This window comes from Halyomorpha halys, unplaced genomic scaffold (genome assembly GCF_000696795.3).
Source record: "Halyomorpha halys isolate HHAL.00 unplaced genomic scaffold, Hhal_1.1 Scaffold1426.1, whole genome shotgun sequence".
NCBI classification, from domain to species: domain Eukaryota; kingdom Metazoa; phylum Arthropoda; class Insecta; order Hemiptera; family Pentatomidae; genus Halyomorpha; species Halyomorpha halys.
In genome coordinates, this window is record NW_027112371.1 from 30979 (window position 1) to 38035 (window position 7057).

The 7057-nt window shown below is 30.7% G+C and overlaps 1 non-coding gene across 1 annotated transcript; it reads right to left on the reverse strand.

Moving 5' to 3' along the window:
• Window positions 1-1724: 1724 nt before the first annotated feature.
• On the reverse strand, window positions 1725-1796 carry TRNAD-GUC (transfer RNA aspartic acid (anticodon GUC)). The gene has a single exon. It is a non-coding gene; the product is annotated as a tRNA-Asp (tRNA).
• Between the last annotated feature and the right edge of the window lie 5261 nt (window positions 1797-7057).

The window sequence follows — 7057 nt, forward strand, 5'->3', positions numbered from 1 at the left end:
TTATTAAATTTTATTCGTGCAATTTAAAAAAGTAAATGATTCAGGTATATTTCCATTGGGTTATTTAGGTTTTTGGGTATTTTTTTATTGACCTCTACAAGTTATTTTCAAGTTTATTTGTTTTGTTTTTTTTGTTCTGAGTTTAATATTCTTATGTTCTCCAAATTAGAGCTGGAAAGACAGCAGATTTATAATAAGTTGAAAATGAAGTGTTGAGAGCAAAATTGAATTTTTATGTTCACAGCTTAATCATTACATGGAATACCACCTTCTCACTTTCGTATTTCTAATGCGATCACATTCCTAGAATATCGACAATGATAAATTTCTAAGAAGTTTCTGGAATAGTTTATTTTTATTATTCGATACCACCGAACTTAATCTTATAACTAACCAACAGTTCGTAAAAATACCCTAAGTAGCGTTTTTAACAGAAGCTGATTTATCTTAAAGGGCCTTACCTAAGACTTTAAAACAAGGGTCTGATGAAAGTCCAACTAGGAGACATTAGTTAGCCGAGAGACAGGAGGAGGCATCACTATGTTTTCATCCATCCATCTCAACTCTATATGGATCAAATAATCTCCGACTCTTGTCCTTATCTCGTATTTAAATTAATCCTTTGATGAAAGATGTATGGTCCGTTTGTCACGGAGAGATACGCACGTATCCCGAAGTGGCCACATCCAGCGGACACATCACGACAACAAAGCTGACGGATCCTAACAGGCAGATCTAAAACAGACATCAGGTCAAGTACAATCGTGAGGTGTCCGTTGGGGCTATATTAGCTGACGGCATCAATGGAGTGCCTCGGGATCGTGATCTCCCAAATTGAACTTCCAGCTGCGGTCGCCACCTATCATCTCCGACTCTTATACAGTTTTTAAATCTTCAAAAACATTGAACAGTTCTAATCTTATTACAATGTGATAAAAAATCACGGGTTGGTATAAATATAATATCTTACAATCTTACTTATTACTTATTTTGAGTAATCTGCAATTATCATTGTTAGTTACAGTGATTGATAGCATCTATTATGATTATCAATGACCAAAAAGTTATCAAGACTAATCAAGTTTATTTTGCTTATTTGGTGAATTGCGTAATAAATTCGTTTAAATAAAAAATATTATAATCTTTATGAAGGATAGGATATACTTAGTAAATATTTAAGAATATTCTAATTTTTAATAAATTATTAAACATTTATTTTTATTTGTAATTTTCAAAGAATTATTCAGATGATGAAATAGAATGAAAAATTAATTTTTATTTTGAGACACTTAGTCCCTTTTACTAATTGTGTAATCAGATGTATCATATACGTAAACATGCGCACAAATAATATCCAACATGTACCTATGTAACATATTTTTTTTTTTTTAATCATGATCATATTTATGTTTTATATTCATATGAATAATTTTGTTGAAATAGAATATTACTATTAGTTTATTGTAAAACAATAACATTTCTTAATTTTCTTTTATCAATTATTAAATTGGAAAAATTAAATGTCTTTTAATGTAATGTAAAAATTAATTTAGATGTTTAATAAATAGATGTTGAATCTGGATTATCCATGCAATTAATGAATAAATAAAATAAATTGATTTATTATTTCAAAATTTAATGTAATTTTTTTTCTAAATTTAATTAAAATAAAAAGTATTAGAACAGTAGATTCAAACTAATTAAATTTTAAAAGAAAAGAATTCCTCCCCGGCGGGGAATCGAACCCCGGTCTCCCGCGTGACAGGCGGGGATACTTACCACTATACTACCGAGGACTACGAATAAAATTAGAAAAATGTATGTATTTAAAATTTAAAAAAATTATAATGGAATAATTTCGTAGAATTTCATGAATAAATATATTCCTTTGAGCTTTTGAATCACTCCTCTGTTATGGAATTATTGACATAACAGCGAGAATCAAAACATATGGATCATTCTAGTGTTGAAAACTTAATGAAAAAAATAAACATGCTAAAACGAAAAAATCCTGATTAATGCCCGTTTATTACTTATTTAAGTATTCTTACTTTATTTCAGACAAATAATAACAAAATGTTTGATAATTCTTAAATAATTATTGGTTTTGTAATTGCATCTTGAGTGGGTCAAGTTATTATTTGCCTCATTTTTGTAAATATATTCAGAATATTTCTGTAAAAGAACAAGATTTGAGTGGTTTGATAAAAACACAAACACATTTTCTCTCCCATTACGTTTGGGGGTTTCCAGCTGTCCTCTTTTGATTAAATGAGCTGAAATACTATGGTATGTTATAGCAGACATTTTGGTATTCCATAAAACTGGGGATTTTAGTCAGAATGTCGTGCTGTGTAAATATTTTTTTCATGGAGTTGAAAAATTGTACGCATGTCGATTGAGTTGGCGTCAGAGAAGCGCCTTTTGTTGCTCTATGCATTAATTAATTAGTTAAAAAAATAAAACGAATTTACCATGGGTAAATTTTTTTTCATTGTTTTTTTATTTAATATAAAACTAGTATTATTAGTAAAATACAAATTAAAATATCTATTTTTGAAATTACCAATTATTAATGTTTATTATGTCTATAAATTATGTATAAAAAGTGGATAGAGCATCTACATTATCGATTCTCTGCCATTTAGTTTTAATGTGGCGGATAGTAAATTGATATGCACATCTTAAAAACTTCCAGTAAAGCCGTTTTTTTTTATAAGGGGTGAAAACCTTTTACTTATGACAAGAAACATAAGCAGATTTTTTTTGTTATAAACAAATAAGGGAAGAAACCGTTCACCTCTAAATTCGGTTCTCAAAATCGGAAGATTTGCAGTCACAAATATGATATTGAACAGACGGGGAAAAAAAAAAAGAAATATAGATTAAATTAGAAATCAATTGCGTTGATAACCCATGATGTTTTACGCCACTAAACAAAAACAAACAAACAAAGTTCAAAGCTTCCAAAATGCAAGCTTCCAAAATTTTTAATATATTACAATTTATATGTTGTATTAATTATATTTGCATAATTCACATTGCTATTGTATTTTGTCTTTTGATCCTGAATAAGGCAAACACTGGCCTGAAACATTTGCATCCACTCAATATTTTTTTGTTTTTAATTTAGCCGTCTAACCATCTTTACCTATAAATATTTTAAGGTTCGTACAAACTTAATTTAATAGTGACTACAGAGAGATCAAGATCATTCTTGTTGTGTCACAGCTGGGAAGAAATAAGGACAGATGAAGTTGATGATAGGATCATGAAATATTTTTTCAAAACAATTTATATTGAAAGAATTATTATCATTTTTAAAAGTTTCTTCATTTTCTCTAATCACCAACAGTTATAAACAAGGGATTGAGCCACGACTAGATGATTTCACAAATGTAATTAGTGGCATGGTCGATCAGGAATGTTATATAAACTATAAATTTTTTAAGATGTCTAAAGCCATTTAAACATTTTTTGTTTAATTACAGTACAGTAAATATCATACATACAAAAATATAAATATTCAACTAGAATAATTTTTAAAACATTTATATAATTGAATAATACACAATACAACTAAGTTGGGCATGCCATTTACATTTCTTACTATTGAAAATAAAAATAAAAGATTACTACATATTCAACAATACCAAACAGATGAAAAAAACACTATATTATGAAGGTAGGAATCCAGATCTAAGTTAGTGGTTTCGAGTTAAATATAAAAATAACAATTTAGGATTTTCTTTGGCACTGACTGGATTTTATACCAATAATTTTGAAAAGTATTATTCTGATTTTAAGAGCTATTTTGATAACAAGAAAGTTATGATTAAACTAGGAAACAATCAGAGAAGATCAAGTGATATAAATATGTATCTTAATTAAGTGTAAAAAGCGATTTTATATGTTTTCATGTTTCCAAAAATGGAATACAAGTGACTGACTCATGAAAAGTGATAATGCATATTTCTTTGCCAATGATTATCTATTTCTCGTTTAGCGTATAGTGAGTGATTGAAAGTAATATATGAAAATAATATATTTTACGTATTTAATTCACCAATCAGTGCCGTCGATTCTCCCGCTTATACCCGCTCAGCGCCAAGAAAATACCCGTTTTACCCGACGAATATCCGTCACTTTAACCCCACTTGGAGAATCGTTATAACTGGATCTGTTTCATTGCTACAGTCATGATAGTAGTGTAATAGTAAGTAGTGTGTGTACAAGTGAATACGGCAACTGTCACGTTAACTATCACAGCAGTGAACTATCGTACAGTTTCTGTTATTGCGGGAAAGGTGTTAGCCATCACCATTGTAGCTATTTAATAGTAACAATCAAGACAGCATTCATTTTCATGATATTTTTACTTTCGTGACAGTAATGTAACACTAGGAATGCGTGATCGTTAATAGTACAAGTAACTTCACTTGACTAACATTCGCAGTCATATGTATACGCCTTGACAGAAAACTGTCACAACGCATCAACCTTGTCAAATACGAGTACATTGACGATAGGCGGGAAAACTTTATTCCAGTAGTCACCCATAAACTTAAAATTGTATTAGCCTCAGGCCTCAAATATAAATCAGACCCGAGCCCCTAAAAACAAATCAGCACAAGGCCCAAAATTATATTCATCCTATGCCTAAAAATCAATCAATCCTGGACTCCCAAAAAATTCATTATCTAAGTAGAAATAATAACTTATTAGAAATAGAAAAAGTCTTTAATAACTAACTAAAAAAACTATTTTAAGGATTATTGCGACACTGCACAAGTACAGCTATATATAACGTAAATCCATTTTACCTGAATACCCGGGTAATTACCCACAATCGCGTTTACTCAAATACTAGCAATCATTTACGCAAATCGCCAGCGCTGCTATATAGATATATGTTATTATCTTGTCGGTTCTCAGTTGTTTACTGTTCTAAATTAACAGTTAATATTAAAATAATTTTTTTTTTATTGCGACGTTTTCGTGATGTCTTTTTTTTTTTTTTACTGATCTAGTTTTTAAAATAATGCGCATGGGAGATTTAGGTATTTTGGAGGATTTAATTTAAAGAAGCAGAGAGAGAGAGGGTGGCGGAAACTGCGCGAGGCAGAGTTGAAGGAGACAGAGTGAGAGGCAGAGAGGTACCATTAGAAGAAGCCGAAGGAGTGTTTGTAGGTCAGCCTTACTGAGGGCACGATACTCGTGAAGCCACTGCAATTGAATTATTTATTTCGGTCCCTCTAGCGCTTTCTGATTCAAGGCCTCCCTGCGTTACCTTTTCGGAGGGACAAATTAGTCCTGGGGAACAATGGTTTGCGAAATGTGTCGACATTCCCTGCCCCGTGCAATTAGCAACCTCTTTGCAAAGCACTATGTTCCTCTCCTCCACCCGAATTAATCAGTGATTTTTCTCTAAATCCTTCCGAAGATTGCAACATCCACGAGGCACGAGGGTTGCCATTGTTTCTGTCAGTTCCCACACTAAGCTTTAATTGGGTTTCTAGCGTGTAATGGGGTGTTAGTCTCACACATCTGGTGCTGAATAAATATACTACTACTGAGCGCTAAAAAAAATATACTGAATAAATATATGTAAGCCAATATTTCATTCAATAGTTTACATATACAACTTTTTTAACATCTCATCGGTATATAAACTTTTTTTTTTTGGAGAAAGATAGTCCGGGTGACGGTCAATAGAGGTATTAAAATTGTAAAATAAAACGATTTATTGCTAACCAACGGTTTACCCCTTCGCACTTCGCAGGGTTTCGTCAGGGCTGATAAGAATGAAGTTCTGTTACCAACTGAACTTTTTATACTTTTTCAATATTAAACTTAAAAAAAAAAAAAAAGAAATGGTAGATTTATTTCAAATGTATTTATTATATAATACATTAGATATAAAGGGTCACGAAGAATAATGATAAATATCAACTTTTTCAAATTTTTGATAGCTCAATTGTTAATGTTAACAAAGAAGGGTAATGACATACTAAAATGTCGTACAGCTCAGGGGGTATTCGGCATCACCACATTTTGCGTAGTTTTTAATTATTATCAAAAGTTAATATTTCTACGGATCAAATGTATAAAATTTAGACAAAATTATTTCGGAAATTTGAATTTTAGCCTGTATAACATATGTTAAAAATAAACATTTTGAATACAAATTTACATATCTCGTAATAGACACTCTTATAATAATCTTTCCATAGTAATTTTTCAATGGAAGTCATATAATGAAAATTAAAATAATAAAATAATCAATGAAAAAAGTCTAGAGATTGTAATATTATATTAAAAAAATAAACTTCAAACTGCCTTGTATTAAATTGAGAGTAGAACCCGAACGCAACTAATTTTGATATTTATTAGGAATATATCATGAACGAACATTTAAGTATGATTGTTGAAAAATTATGGGTAATATGAATTTAAGTTCAGTGAGTAAAAGTATAACCTGTACATTAAAGGTTTAGGTAATCTCTTTTTTTGTTAAATATTTTTGAAATAATGGGTTTTCACATGCTATGGAATATTTAGATCCCAGAGCGTTAATCTCCTAGAGCAGTTATTATTATTAATTAGAGCATTAATCGAGCTATTTATAAAAAATACAAAAAAAAAGCCTGAAAAAAAGACTCGAAAAGCAGAAAATGGGTGAAAAATTGTGGAAGTCACAAGAACCAGAGTTCCTGTAGACTGAAAACAATGGAAACGCCTGGAGGTAGTGTGACTTCAATAACTTTTAACTTTAGGACGTCATATAATAAGAAACTGTTTTCTTATGTATCATTTACCAGTTAGCTTTGATTTTCAGGATTAAGGTTACAAATTAAGTACTCAAATAAATGACCATTATTTGCGTATCTGAAGTAACCTAATTTTCCCAAACACTAACAAGATGACGTCTTGACTCGCCATGTGGAAGTGCTATCAGCGCAAAGATCCTCCTCAGTTGTAGATAAGGATCGGAAGAGACATCCAGACTACAGGTGTACTCTCACGGAGGGACGTTGATTACCTTCTTGCTAATTAG